This window comes from Diceros bicornis, chromosome 29 (assembly GCF_020826845.1).
Source record: "Diceros bicornis minor isolate mBicDic1 chromosome 29, mDicBic1.mat.cur, whole genome shotgun sequence".
Lineage (NCBI taxonomy): Eukaryota > Metazoa > Chordata > Mammalia > Perissodactyla > Rhinocerotidae > Diceros > Diceros bicornis.
This window is the reverse complement of record NC_080768.1, coordinates 35,267,694-35,283,009: the sequence shown is the minus strand read 5'-3', so window position 1 is coordinate 35,283,009 and position 15,316 is coordinate 35,267,694. Positions and strand designations below refer to the sequence as shown.

Below are 15,316 nucleotides of genomic sequence, written 5' to 3'. Positions count from 1 at the left end.
CATTAAAATCTCCAATTATGATTGCCTATTTCTTTCTTTAATTCTGTCAATTTTTGCTTCATATATTTTGAATCTGTTATTGAGCACAAACGAATTTGCAATTTTTATGTTGTCTTGATTAACTAACACTTTAATCATTCTGAAGTGCCCTTTATTTTTGGTAATACATTTTGTTTAGAAATCTATTTTGTTTCATACTAATATAGCCACTCTAGCCTTCTTGTGTTTACCACTTACATGATATATCTTTTTCTATCCATCTACTTTTGATATATCTCTATCTTTATATTTAAAGTATATCATTTGTTTTTTTAAATAGACTTTATTTTTTAGAGCAGTTTTAGGTCCACAGTTAAATTGAGCAGAAAGCACAAAGAGTTCCCATGTACCCCCTGCCCTCAAACATGGACAGCCTCCCCACTATCAACATCCCACAACAGAGCAGTACATATGTTACAACCAATGAACTGACATTGACATATCATTATCACCCAAAGTACATTGTTTACATTAGGATTCACTCTTGGTATTGTACACTGTATGAGTTTTGACAAATATATAATGACATGTATCCATCATGATAGTATTATACAGAATAGTTTCACTCCTTTAAAAATCCTCTATGCTCTGCCTATTCATGCCTCCCCTGACTCCATCTCCTGGCAACCAGTGATATTTTTACTGTCTCCATAGTTGTTTACCTTTTCCAGAATGTCATATAGTTAGAATTATACAGTATGTAGTCTTTTCAGACTGGCTGCTTTCACTTAGTAATATGCATTTAAGGTTCCTCCTTGTCTTTTCATGGCTTGATAGCTCATTTCTTTTTAGCCGTGAATAATATTCCTTTTCTGGATGTAGTTTATTTATCCATTCACCTACTGAAAGACATCTTGGTTGCTTCCAAGTTTTGGCAATTATGAATAAAGCTACTATAAATATTGTGTGCAGATTTTTGTTTGTACATAAGTTTCCAACTCATTTGAGTAAATATAAAGGAATACAATTGCTGGATCATATGTTAAGAGTATGTTTAGTTTTGTAAGAAACCACCAAACTGTCTTTCAAAGTGGCTGTACCATTTTGCCTTCCCACCAGCAATAGATGAGAGTTCCTGTTGCTCCACATCCTCACCAGCATTTGGTGTTGTCGGTGTTTTGGATTTTGGCCATTCTAATAGGTTTGTAGTAGTATCTCATTGTTTTACTTTGCAGTCCCCTAATGATATACGATGTGGAGTGTCTTTTCATGCTTATTTGTCATCTGTATATTTTCTTCAATGAGGGGTTATATTTGGCTTTTTTTAATCCATTTAAAAACAATCACTAATCTCGACCTTTTAATTCGAGTGTTTAGGTCATTGACATTTAATGTAATTATTGATATGGTTGGGTATGGGTCTATCATTTTATTTTTTTGTTTTCTATTTTTCTCTTCTGACATTTGTGTCTCCAGTTCCCATTTCCTGCCTTTTTTTGGATTACTTTAATATTTTTAAAATTTTTCCATTTTAGTTTTAGTGATAGCTTTTTAGCTATGGTGTTTGCATTTTGTTTTTAGTGGTTGAGCTATAAATTACAAAATACACCCTTAACTTTTCTTAGCCAATTTACAGTTAATAATGTACTTCTTCATTAGCTGATTCTAGAGCTGAAAAGTGCAATTTCTGAAAAAAAAAATTCACCAGACAGACTTAACAGCCAAATGGACATGTTAAATGACAGAATAAGTAAGCTTCAGGATAGATCAATGAAAATTACTTGAAATGAGTAATAGAGAGGAAGAAGATAAAAAATAAAATGAACAAAATCTCAGGGACTTGTTAGATGATATTAAACAGTCAAACATACATGTAAGTAGAATCCCAGAAGGGGAGAAGAGAATGGAGTGGAAAAAATATTTGAAGAAATGATAACCAAACACTTCCTAAATGTAATAAAAGTCAGAAATTTGCAGATACAAGATGCTAGACAAACACCAAGTAAAATAAACATAAAGAAGTCCACTCCAAGTCACATGTTGGTCAAAATGTTATAAATCTTGAAAGCAGAAAGAGAGCAATAAAAAAAGCGATTTCCATTTGGTTCTTTTTTTTTTTTTTTTTTGCTGAGGAAGGTTCACCCTGAGCTAACATCCGTTGCCAGTCTTCCTCTTTTTGCTTGAGGAAGATTAGCCCTGAGCTAACATTCGTGCCAGTCTTCCTCTATTTTTTGTATGTGGGTCACCACCACAGCACCCTGTCGATGAGTGGTGTAGGTTGGCGCCCAGGAACTGAACCCAGGCCACTGAAATGGAGCAGGCCAAACTTAACCACTAGGCCATGGGGCCAGCCCCCCTTTGGTTCTTTTTTATTATTTCAATTTTTCTGTTGAAACTTCCCATTTCTCTGCTGAGATTTTGTTTCATTGAAAACAAGCTTTTTTCCCCTTAATTCTTTTACTTCATTGAGGATAGCTATAAAATCTTTTAAGAGTATAAAAACACTTGAAAACCCTTGCCTTTTAAATTCCAACATCTTAGTCATCTCCAGGTTAGATCTAATTGAGTTTTCTCTTAAAAATATGTTCCACCTTCACGGTTCTTCATACGTTAGGCGATTTTGGATTGGACATCATGAATGCTAAGCTGTGAAGATTTCAGATTCTATTATTTTCCTCTGATGAGAGTTGTTTTTCCTTTCTTTTAGCAGATGATTTTCTCATTGGGCTTGAACTGCAAACTCTGTTTCTTGGGCGGCAGCCCCAGTGTGAGTGCAGGTCTTTTGTCTTCACTTGAGCTGCGTTGGGTGTGTTCTGTGCGTATGTGGTTGAGCGGTTGATCAGAGATTTGGTTTAGGGATCCACTTTCTGGCTCTTTCCTTTCTGGGTTCCCTTACTTTTTCAGCATTCATGATTTCCTGGCTTCACTTGTTGTCCGGAACAGAAAGACTGTAGAGTTTTTCATGTACGTCCTGCTACTACACAAACCACGATGTGGACTACACTTAGCCCCAGGCTAAGAGTCGAGGAGGTGAGGGACTTGCTTATGGCTCCTCCTCTCCTCCTCTCCAAGCTGACATGCAACATCACAATCGATCTACTTCTGTTTCCTCTTCAGCACCTTCAGGTAGTCACTTTGTGTATTATGTCCAGGTTTTAGAGTTATTTTCTGCAGGAATGGTCATAATACCCGAAATAGTTTATAATACTCAGAGGCAGAAGCCCATATATTGTTCCTATGAAATGGTAATACTCAGCTTTATCACCCACCTTATTCATCACAATTGTCCTGAGTGACCTTGGCCTACTTTCAAAAATCAAACTCACCTTCCCAGGATGAAGATTTATTTGGAATACTGAATATAATTTGCTGTGGGCCCTAAAGACAGTTTTTAAGGGATAAAGACCAAAGGAGTGAGCAATGGAAGCACCATTGTATAACTGGAATAAGTCTGTAATCTCTCAAGGTGACAGGGACTAAAAGTCCCTAATATCTATTCTCCCCTCCTCTCAATAAAACAAACAAGCAAACAAAAAATAACCCTGATTTTTAGCTATTATGAACAAAAGCTACATTTCCCAGTTTCCACTGCACACAGAGGTGGCCATGTAACTGAGTTTTGGCCAGTGGGATGAAAATAGAAGTGTCAAGTTCAACTTCCAGGAAGTATCATTAATGGAGAGTGGGGAGGTACTATGGTCTGAATGTTTGTGTCCCCCCAAAATTCATATGTTGAAATTCTAACCCCTAAGGGTGATGGTATTAGGAGATGGGGCCTTTGGGAGATGCTTAAATCATAAAGGTGAAGCCCTCATGAATGGCATTAGTGCCCTTATAAAAGAGGCTCCAGAGAGATCCCTTGCCCCTTCCACCATGTGAGCACACAGCTAGAAGGTACCAGAAATGAATCAGGAAGAGGACCTCACCAGAATGCAACCATGATGACACCCTGATCTCAGACTTTCAGCCTCCAAAACTGTGAGAAATAAATTTCTGTTATTTATAAGGTACCCAGTCTGTGGTGTTTTCTTATAGCAGCCCAATAGACTAAGACAGGAGGTGAGCCCTTTTTTGGCTCTTTCTTTTCCCTGCTGGCTGGAATGCTGATGGGATAGCTGAATTCACGCAGCCACACTTAACCCTGAGGTTGAAGGAGCCTCAATCCGTGACATCATGGAGTCTCTAAGCCTGCCCTGGATTGCCTACCTACAGATTTCTTTTATGTGTGAGATAAATAAACATATATTGTTTATCCACTTTTATTGTGGATTTCTGTAAGACTCAGCCAAAGCAAATCCTAATCAATATTCTGGGCATTAAACTGGGGAGAAAAGAGTCCCATTATTGTAGTCAAACCACCTGTACCTGGAAGAACTGTATTACTTAGCAGTCTGCCAGCAATCACTCCAGCCTTCTCCATGGATAAAGAGTGCTGGGTAAGTTAGCCCTGACCCTAATGTTTCCAGGGCCTAAAGTTCAGCTCTGGCTGAATCGGTCCATAAAACCTCCCCCCAACCATCATTGTTAAGCAAATCTACGCCCTATCCCAAATAAACTTCCTCCAACTGAATGTTTCTACTCTTTTCTCCCTCAGAGCTGTCCTGAGTGATTTCTTCATTCACTCACTCACTCATTCGACAAATATATACAGACGCCTCCCTTGATGCCTGTCTTAATCTGAATTCATCTTTGCAAACATGTTGGATGAAGTAAGTGTTGCCTGAGGTCAGCTACTAGCCTCAAGATGACCCTCTTGCAAATCTATACCCTAATTTCACCTCACACCATTGTTTTGGCACTGCCTAGACATAACAAAAAAACCAAAACAAAGGGACTTCCTTCTAGAACAGAGCTGGAAAGGTCCTTAGAGGCCATGTAGTTCCACCTTCTTATTTTAATATAAGTGACCCAAGACCCACCCAAAGTTCTGGGGACAGTGACAAAGCTGGAACCAAGACTCAGGTTTCCCCACCCTATCTGGTCCTTTGTTCTTTCCTTGATCCTTCTTTCCTTCATTTACACTTAATCCAAATACAAAGATCACATATCTGTTATTGTGATTAGAAAATAAAATAAAAACTTTACTTTAAAAACTAGTTACACTCAGTGTCCAAGAAAGACATTACCTTTGGTGATTTGTCTTTGAATTTGTTCTCAGTTTACTCTGAAGAGTGAACATGCCAGCAGCCCAGACCAAGACCTTCTCTCTGGCCTTGAAACCCTTGGGACTGAAGAAAGTTAAGTCAGCTGAAAGTCACATGCTTGCTTACAAGGTAAGTTTTCAGTGTAAGTTTCCAGCCAATTGCCTTTTGCCCTAGGCTAATTCTCAGAAATTCCTCTATAACTCCACCAGCCACTCTGCCTGTGACGGTTCAATAACACTTAGTGCTAGCAAAGCTGAATTCTGGCAAAAAAAAAAAAAAAATACTTTTTGTTCCCCTATTTCAAGGTGATGCAACTGTCACCTATAAAAAGTGGGCAGTTTCCAGAAGAAAGCTCGTGCTTCAGACCTGTGACCCTGCTCCCCTGCTCTGGAAACAGCTGCCAAGTTCACAGTCTCAGTCAGTATTCTTAGGAAGAGGAAGGAAAGCACTTAAAAAAAACACTTCTTTTGTTTTTTACTTCATTTACTTGTCATTTCTATTCCTACATAATGGTTCGGGGATAATACACCCTTTGTGTGCTTTTTATTGATTTCTTTTAAAGCAGGCTATTTTGTGTGCCCTGGCATTGTTTTCAGAGACAGAGGCTGCCTATAATTCAAACACCCTGGACTCAGTAACCACAAGTGTCTCCTTGGAATATTAACTCTTCGTCCTTTTTTGGGTCTCATCTAACTTTGAGGTAGTGACCTGGAGCAACCTGTGGGTATTTAGACATGGATTCCAACCCCACTGTCTGGTCTTGGGGATGAGAAGGTAGGGAGAGTTCATCCACCGATACTTTATTTCCACTCTGACCCAGCAGGTTCCAGCTTCAGTCATTCCACTGAGAAATGACAAAGCAGACAGAAAAACCAGAAGGCTGGCAAGAGTCCTGAGGGACTGGGTTCAAGGAAGTGCTTTACTTTGTGAGCATTTGGCATTAGAATCAGTATGCATGGTTCACTGTATAAAAATAGCAGCATGAATATTAAAAAAAAAAGCTACCGTTTTCTGGGTGGGCAAACCAACAGGGTGCATGGAGCCTGAAAATGCTGCAAAGCAGAAGCAAACATTCAAAGGAAACCTCTAAAGAGAGGCCAAGTTAATATAAAACGTTACTTTGGCTTGGAAGTTAAGACTGTCCTAAGAGGTCACATGGAGACCTTAATTATTTGTCTTAGGACATCTGCGAGCCAGACAGAGCTGCCAAGTTACAAGAATAAAGCAAGCTTTTAACCTTAAGCAGGTTAAATAAAAGGAAGATTAAGCGCAGGTAGAACAAAACATCAGAGCCACTCCTTCTTCAGGAAGTCTGAAAGTTTTCCACCTTCCTGCAGAGAAAGACCAGAATTGTACTGGAATGACTGCACCTGCAGATGAAAATCCAGGGGCACCTATGGGAGTCGGGAGGGGAGAAAATAAAACTGTCACACCTTGCCAGGTGTGGAATATGCATGGATCAGTAGGGAGTGCTGCTGTCTTCCCTTTTCCACATTCCAGGGAGAGGCCACATCAGATAGGGATTTGGTTTGGGTAGTCTTAGCTTTGAATTTTTCAACTTTCTTGCCAAGTTTCTTACTCAAAAGCTTTTCATCTACATTCGACTCAGTGATCCGCATTGTTGTTGACACTGTAACCATTTTCTTGAGCATCTGAGATGTAAAAAGGTGGGGGCTGTACACTCCATCTTTTGGCCCCTCAGCGCCTCCAAGAATAGTCCCCGGGAAAAAGGAGGAGCTCTGATCCTATCTCTAGGACAGAGCAGGGCATAAGATGGTCAGTGCAAGAAGGGAAGCAGGGGCCTGAATGAATGTGAGAAACAGAATACCTGGGTTGCCTGGATCAAAGCAGGCTGAAGGACAGTCACAGGGCCCAAGAGCTGAAAGGGGCCAATGGGGTCATCTGATTCGAAATCCCACCCAATGCAGGAATCCTCTGCTCAAGATTCCTCAGCGAATCTCTGCTTGGAATTTTCAGATATTTCTGGCAGACATGGAGTTGCCCCACACTCAGATCTCTCTCCAGGAAAGGACTTAGCAACCCAGCTCAAGGAAAGTGGTTAGTGGATAACCTCCAGCTGTTAGTGCCCTCAGCGACTGCCTCAGCTTTTGAGCTGAGATCAGTCTTCTCTGGCAGCCCCCAGCCAATGGCTGAGGAAGGTGGTTCTGCCCAACACGGGACTCCTCTAATGGCAGTCTTTGTTTTGGAGCTCCGCATTGGACTGGCAAAGACTTAGTCTGACCTGCATCACAGTCTGAAGGCTCTCCTGCCCAGTCTTGCTTTCTCTCCTTTTCCTTTCCCAGGTGCCACTCCTCAATAAGCCTTAATACTTGAAGCACAGGGGATTTTTTTTAGCGCATGAAACTATTCTATATGATACTGTAATGCTATAAATATGACACTACACATTTATCAAAACCTATAGAACTTTATAGCACAAAGAGTGACTCTTAATGTGTGAAAATTAAAGGAAAATTACTTAAGAGGCAGGGGATCCCAGGATGAAATGCAATCTGTGACAGAACACTCTAACTGTATTACAAATGTATGAAACAGTTTCACTGAAGGGGCTGTTGGGGAAAAGGCTGATCTAAGCAACTTTGGAAATAAGTGAGTCTCTAAGACTAAAGGCAAAAGAAACTGTATAAAAGCACTGCAATCTGGCTGATAAAGTTGTTTCCCATGGGAGTATGTGTTAATTCTATATTGCAATTGAACAATGAAGTAAATGGATGGCAGATGGTAGGAGACAGGTTTCTTATTGTTGGAGTAAGAAATTATAGAAAACCAAAGGAAGGTCTAGAAAGAACGATGTGGTAATGGATTAGAGTTGGAGATATCAGTATGAATTCATGTTTTTCTTGATATAGATTCAGATGGTTACATATAGAAATATTTATAAATATGTGTATATACACAGGTTAGTATACACACATATACCTTCTTGTTCTATCAGCTGAGAGGGCCTAGACACAGCAACACCTCAGTAGCAACAAGCATACCTAGCACCCAGATCTTGGTTTTCAATACCATTCTCCAATAAAAGGAACCAGGGCTACTTAGAGAAATGGCTGATTCTGGAACTGACGCCGGAAATATACAAGATGAGCCTGGAGCACCTTGTAGTGCCAGAAAGTACAGAAGTGCTCAAAAAACAAACAAAAACAGCACCCAAACCCACAATGATGGGGATATAGCAAAAGGACACAGAAGCGAAGTAAAAGAGTTCCCAGTGGCCGAAGCAGGAACAAATTGAGCAAAAAAACTAATAAATTAGTATTGAATTATAACCCAAAATGTAAAATAAATATGCATGAGTCTCTACTAATATAAATAAATGATTTAACAAACAAATAAATGAAGAGACAAATCTTCCATGAAGACGAATTCCAAATAATTTATGTAGATACTCTACCCTCAATGAGGCAAGGCTTAACTCTCCACAACTTAAGTATGGGCTGTGCATAGTGACTTCATTCCAAAGAGTACAGTATGGAGAGGGGGAAAAGGGTAACTTTACGGTGGAGAAATCTAACACTGCTTCAGCCAGGTAATCAAGGTTAACACCAATAGTGATACGTCACGTCGATAGGATGTACCCTTGATATGATGCAATGAAATGGCACTTTACTTCTGTGACCTTCCACCCATGAACCCATAACCCCAGTGTAATGATGAGCAAAACATAAGACAAATCCCATTCTGCAAAATACTGGATCAGCAGTCCTCAAAACTTTCAAGGTCATCAAAAACAAGGAAAGTCTGAGAAACTGTCAAGCCAAGAGTAACCTAAGGAGTCATGACTACTAAATGCAATATGGCATCCTGGATGGGATCTTGGAACAGAAAGTGGACATTAGGCAAAAACTAAGGAAATCTAAATAAAGTACGGACATTAGTTAATAATAATGTATCAATATTGGTTCATTATTGTGACATACGTACCATACAAATGTTAAATGGTAATAATAAGGGATTCTGGATGTGGGTTATATTGGAACACTCTGTACTATCTTTACAATTTTTCTGTAAATCTAAAACTGTTGTAAAATAACAAGTTTATTTAAAAAAAACTCCCTTATATTGTTAAAATTAACTTTATTATATTTAGCTAACATCTGCCTGCCAATAATTTTTACCATCTTAAGTGACACTTGATGATCTTCTGCCTGGATTCCTCCTGCCTGGATCTTCATGTGGCTGCCATTTGTTGTCATTCAGGACTCTACTCAAACATCACCACCTTAGGGAAGGCTTTCCTAACTACCCAGTCTGAAGAAGCATCTCCTAGTACCTACCCCTATCATCTTATCTTGTCCTGGTTTCTTCTGAAATTATTTTGATTTTGTGTATTGTCTCGTAACCACCCTCATCCATGAGGCCCAGGACCTCATTAGTGTTGCCCACAGCGATCTTCTCAAGCACCTAGAAAGGAGTCTGGAAATACAGTGGGTACCAAAAAAATATATTAGTTGAATGAACAGATACAAAATTGGTCTACTTTCCTTCTACATGATAGTTCAAACATATGAACCCGCATCCCTCCAAGTTTTCTTTCCTTCAAGCTGTAAATCTCTAGATTCTTCACACATTTCTCACTTGACATAGTCACCTTGTACTGGATAACAATATTGTAGCAATAAAAAAAATGTCATTTATTTAGTGCTTTACCATGTGCTGTGCACTGTGGTAAGTAAGCACTTTTAAAACAGTTTCTCTTTTATCTTCACAAAATTTATGCTGTATAAGTCAGGTACTGTTGGATTATTTCTGGAATGCCACTATCCCTCTTAAGAAATGGCCCCAGAACTGGACTCCACTGACTAGATGCAATCTGGACAGAGGGACAATTATCTTCCCTGATGTATTCATCTACCAAGATGACCTGTTTGGGGGGTAGGTTTGCTTAAGCAGCAGTGAAGCAATGCTTACTGTTGTCCTCTAGCCAGTGAACCTCACACTGGTCTGTGATAAGATAAGGAGCTTGTGGCTGAATGGAAACGAACTACATCACCAAGCACACTGTTTAGTTCAGCTGACTTGTTTTTGTAGAAGACTTTCTCAATGTAGGAAGCTGTGTGTTGGTTTATATTCTGGCCCAGGCTCCTCATCTCATTGTGGATTGGCACTCTGAGTAGCACTGATCTAAGGCACAATTCTCAGCATTGTTCACTTCTTCTGTGTTGTAACATAGACTCGATATCTAGTGCATTCCTACTGCCTACCAACTTCTAGTAAATGGAAACACTTAGGGTAAAAAGCCTAGAAAGAACACTCGAAGATTGCCCAGAAGGAGGGCAGTTGGTGAGAAGGTGGGATAGTGGGAAAGTCCATAGTTTCTATTTTAGTCCTGGATTTGTCATTAACCAGCTATAGGTAAGGAAATTCCCCTCTCCAGGTCTCATTTTCCTCATTTGTAAAAGGAGGTGATGAGCCACGTAATTTCTAAGGGTCTTCCAGTTTTTGTGCTCTAGAATTTAACCCTTTGAGTCAAATAACTTCCACATACTAAATGTCCCTAGGCTAGGCCCTTCTACAACATTCATGTCCCATCAAATCTGCCACCATTTTGCCTCCCACAGTGTTTTGCCTGGTAACTAATCAGCTGGCTTCAGAATGGGAATGTCACAGCAATATCCAGTGGCCAAGCCCAAAGATAAGAGAATAGAAAGTCTAGGGACTGAAAGGCATCTTCAACAATATGTGTCCTCCAAAGATTGGGCAATGCTTTTGTCAAGCATAGGGGTGTCAATAAATTTGTGCCATTAAAATTGTTCTGGAGTTTTCCAGTTCTGCATATCAAGAGCTTGGAGGTCGCCACTTTGTACTAACAACCGGTAAAAAACTGAACAGACTGAACCATTAACAACTCTTCTTGGATCTGTAAGAGAGAGGAGGACCCAGGGCAAACCACTGCACCCAAGATTGGAGAGACAGACAGGTGAACACAGGAAGTCACTGCTTACTGGAGCAGAGACTCATAAGCAGAACTGCCACAGAAACCATGCTGAGGTAAACTGCAATTGAAGAATTGCTGGAGGCTCTGCGCCGACAGCTCTGGGAGTTAAAAACTCCAGGGGGACCCAGTCATAGGGGGGCCCCACAGCATTGTGAGGTTTATCTCTAGGAGCTCAACCAGATTCCCAGAGTAAATATCAGAGAAAAATTCCCTTGGGCTTCCAGCAGGGGGAGGGGGAAAGAACCATTTTGATACACATCAGAGCATTCCGTTATTCTCAACAAGGCCTCAGGGGAAACTAGTTAACCAGGGCCTAACCTGCTGGGGTATTATCAGAGCCTAACTGACCTGGGGAAAGGAAATGATCAACTCCAGCCCACTCTAGCCATCCTGGCCCATTTAAAGAGGGAGAAAAGAATCTGAGAAACACTTGTGAAATTCACAGCCCAGAGGCATAGGCTCACCAAGACCTGATTATAGGACTCCAGAAGGCTTCCTTTCCCCCAACACCTCACCACCATGTTACTAAAGGCCTATTTACAGCAGTTCCTTTTACTCAGTACATCATGTCTGGCTATCAAGAAAAACAAAACTCAACACCACCATCAATCAACTCAATATAATTGACATCTACAGACTACTTCCCCCAACAACAGCAGAATACACATTTTCTCAAGCTCACATGGAACATTCACCAAGATAGACTACATTCTGGGCCATAAAACACACCTAAATAAACTTAAAAGATTAGAAGTCATACAATGTCTGCTCTCACATCAAAATGGAATTCAACTAGAAATTAATAACAGAAAGATAGCTGGAAAATCCCCAAATATGTGGAGATTAAACAACACACTCCTAAATAACGTGTGGGTCAAAGAAAAAAATCTCAAGAGAAATTAGAAAATATTTTTAACTAAATGAAAATGAAAATGTAACATCAAAATTTGTGGGATGCAGCAAAAGCAGTGCTTAGAGGGAAATTTATAGCATTAAATGCATATATTAGAAGAGAAGGAAGGAGGGGCTGGCCCTGTGGCGTAGTGGTTAAGTTTAGCACATTTTGCTTCGGCAGCCTGGATTCGCAGGTTCAGATCCCAGGTGTGGTGGACCTACACCACTCATCAGCCACACTGTGACAGCGACCCACTTATAAAGTAGAGGAAGATTGGCACAGATGTTAGCTCAGGGCTAATCTTCCTCAGCAAAAAAAAAAGAGAAGGAAGATCTAAAACCAATAATCTAAGTTTCTACCTTAGGAAACTAGAAAAAGAAGGCCAAATTAAATCCAAAGTAAGCAGAAGAAAAGAAATAATAAGAATTAGACCAGAAATTGATGAAATTAAAAGTAGGAAATCAATAGAGAAAATCAACAAAACCAAAAGCTGGTTCTTTGAAAAGCTCAATAAAATCAAAAGCCTCTAGCCAGTCTAACTAAGAAAAAAGAGAGAGAACACAAATTACTAATATCAAAAATGAAAGAGGGAGGGCCGGCCCAATGGTGTAGTGGTTAAGTTCACGTGCTCCACTTTGGCAGCCCAGCGTTCGCAGGTTTGGATTCTGGGCATGGACCTACACACCACTCATCAAACCAAGCTGTGGCAGTGTCCCACATACAAAAATGGAGGAAGATGGGCAGAGATGTTAGCTCAGGGACAATCTTCCTCACCAAAAATAAATAAATAAAAATGAAAGAGGGACATCACTATAGATCCCATGGAAATTAAAAGGATAATAAAGGAATACTATGAACAACTCTATATCCACAAATTTGATAACCTAGATGAAATGGACCAATTCATTGAAAGACACAATCACTAACTCACACAGGAAAAAAATAGATGCTCTAAATAGATCTATAAGTATTAAGGAAATTGAATTAATAATCTTCCAAAACAGAAAGCACCGGCTTCCCTACATACCAGCAATGAACAAGTGGAGCTTTAAATTAAAAACACGATACCATTTACATTTAACCCCCCAAAAATGAAATAGGTATAAATCTAACAAAATACGCATAAGATCTATATGAGGAGAACTATAAAACTCTGATGAACGAAATCAAAGAAGAACTAAATAAATGGAGAAATATTCCATATTCAAGGACAGGAAGACTCAATATTGTCAAGATGTCAGTTCTTTCCAACCTGATCTATAGATTCAATGCAATCCCAAGCAAAATCCCAGCAAGTTATTTTATGGATATCGACAAAATGATTCCAAAGTTTATATGGAGAGGCAAAAGACCCAGAACAGCCAACACAATATGTAAGGAGAAAACCAAAGCTGTAGGACTGACACTACCCAACCTCAAGACTTACTATAGAGGCCAGGCTGGTGGTGCAGTGGTTAAGTTCGCACGTTCTGCTTCAGTGGCCTGAGGTTCGCAGGTTTGGATCCTGGGCACGGACCTACTCACTGCTCATCAAGCCATGCTGAGGTGGCATGCCACAAAGCGAAACTAAAAGGATGTACAACTGTGACATACAACTATCTACTGGGGCTTTGGGGTGAAAAAAGGAAAAAAGGAGGAAGATTGGCAACAGATGTTAGCTCAGGACCAATCTTCCTCAAAAAAAGACTTACTATAAAGCTACAGTAATAAAGACAGTGTGGTATTGGTGAAAGAATAGACAAATAGATCAATGGAACAGAACACAGAGCCCAGAAACAGACCCACATAAATATAGTCAAAGGAGCAAAGGCCACACAATGAGGCAAAGACAGTCTTTTCAACAAATGGTGCTAGAACAACTGGACATCCACGTGCAACAAAATGAATCTAGACACAGACCTTACATCCTTCACAAAATTAACTCAAATGGATCACAGACCTAAACGTAAAATTCTAAAACTCCTAGAAAATAATATAGGAGAAAATCCAGATGACCTTGGGTGTGGCAATGACTTTTTAGATACAATACCAAAGGCTAGTGAAAATACTCTGGATGAGATTATAATGATGGATATAGGTCATTATACATTTGTCCAAACCCACACAATGTACAAAACCAAGAGTGACCCTTAAAGTAAACTGTGGACTTTGCGTGACTATGATGTGTCGGTGCAGGTTCATCCTTGGTAAAAAAAGAAAAAAACATGAATCATTCTGGTGAGTGCTGTTGATAATGGGGAGGCTATAAACATGTGGGGGCAGGAGGCATGTGAGAAATCTCTGAACCTTCCTCTCAATTTTGTTGTAATCTAAAATGGCTCTAAAATAATAAAATCTTAAAAAAAAAATTGTTCTGAAGGAATTCTCCTGTGCCTCTATCACTCTCTGTAGTAGGCTGAATAGTGACCCCAAAGATATCAGGTACTAATCCCTGGAATCTGTAAATGTTGACTTTATTTATTTATGTATTTATTTGTTTGTTTATTTTTGTGAGGAAGCTTGGCCATGAGCTAACATCCATTGCCAATCTCCCTCTTTTTGCTGAGGAAGGCTGGCCCTGAGCTAACATCTGTGTCCATCTTCCTCTATTTTGTATGTGGGATGCCTCTACAGCATGGCTTGATGAGTGGCGTATAGGTCCGCGCCCAAGATCCAAACCTGCGAACCCTGGGCCGCTGAAGCGGAGTGCGCGAACTTAACCACTACGCCATCGGGCTGGATCCAGTGTTGCCTTATTTAGAAAAATGTTATTTTATTTGCAAATATGTTACCTTATTTGCAAATGTAATTAAGTTAAGGATTTTGAAATGGGCAGACTATTCTTTACTATCTGGGTGGGTCCTAAAGGCAATCACAAGAGTCCCTACGAAAAGGAAGCAGAGGGAGATTTCACACATAGAAGACGCAAAGGCAATGTGACCACAGAGGCAGATATTGAAGTGATGTGGCTAGAAACTAAGGAATGGGGGCAGCCACCAGAAGCTGAAAGAGGCAAGGAACGGATTGTCTTCTAGAGCCTCTGGAGGGAGCACGGCCCCGTTGACACCTTGATTTCTGCCCAGCACACTGATTTTGGATTTCTGGCCTCCAGAACTGGGAGAGAATAAACTTCTGTTGTTTTAAGCCACCAAGTTTGTGGTTATTTGTTACAGCAGCCACGGGAAACTAATGCACCCTCTTCCTAAATTTCACCTTCCTTTCATACAGATTTTTCTTTCTCTATAAACAAAGCCACGTGTATTAGTCAGGACCCTGGAAGGTTACATGCTCTGATTTGAGAGTTTAATAAAGGGACTGTTTACAAAGGGCTGAGTAGAGTTTGGGAGACCTCAAGAGACA

The 15,316-nt window shown here is 40.0% G+C and overlaps 1 long non-coding RNA gene across 1 annotated transcript; it reads left to right on the top strand.

Moving 5' to 3' along the window:
- Positions 1–4,420: 4,420 nt before the first annotated feature.
- LOC131394047 (uncharacterized) lies at positions 4,421–15,098 on the top strand. The gene is made up of 3 exons (XR_009216052.1): positions 4,421–4,688; positions 5,138–5,252; positions 14,591–15,098. It is a non-coding gene; the product is annotated as an uncharacterized LOC131394047 (long non-coding RNA).
- The last annotated feature ends 218 nt before the right edge of the window (positions 15,099–15,316 follow it).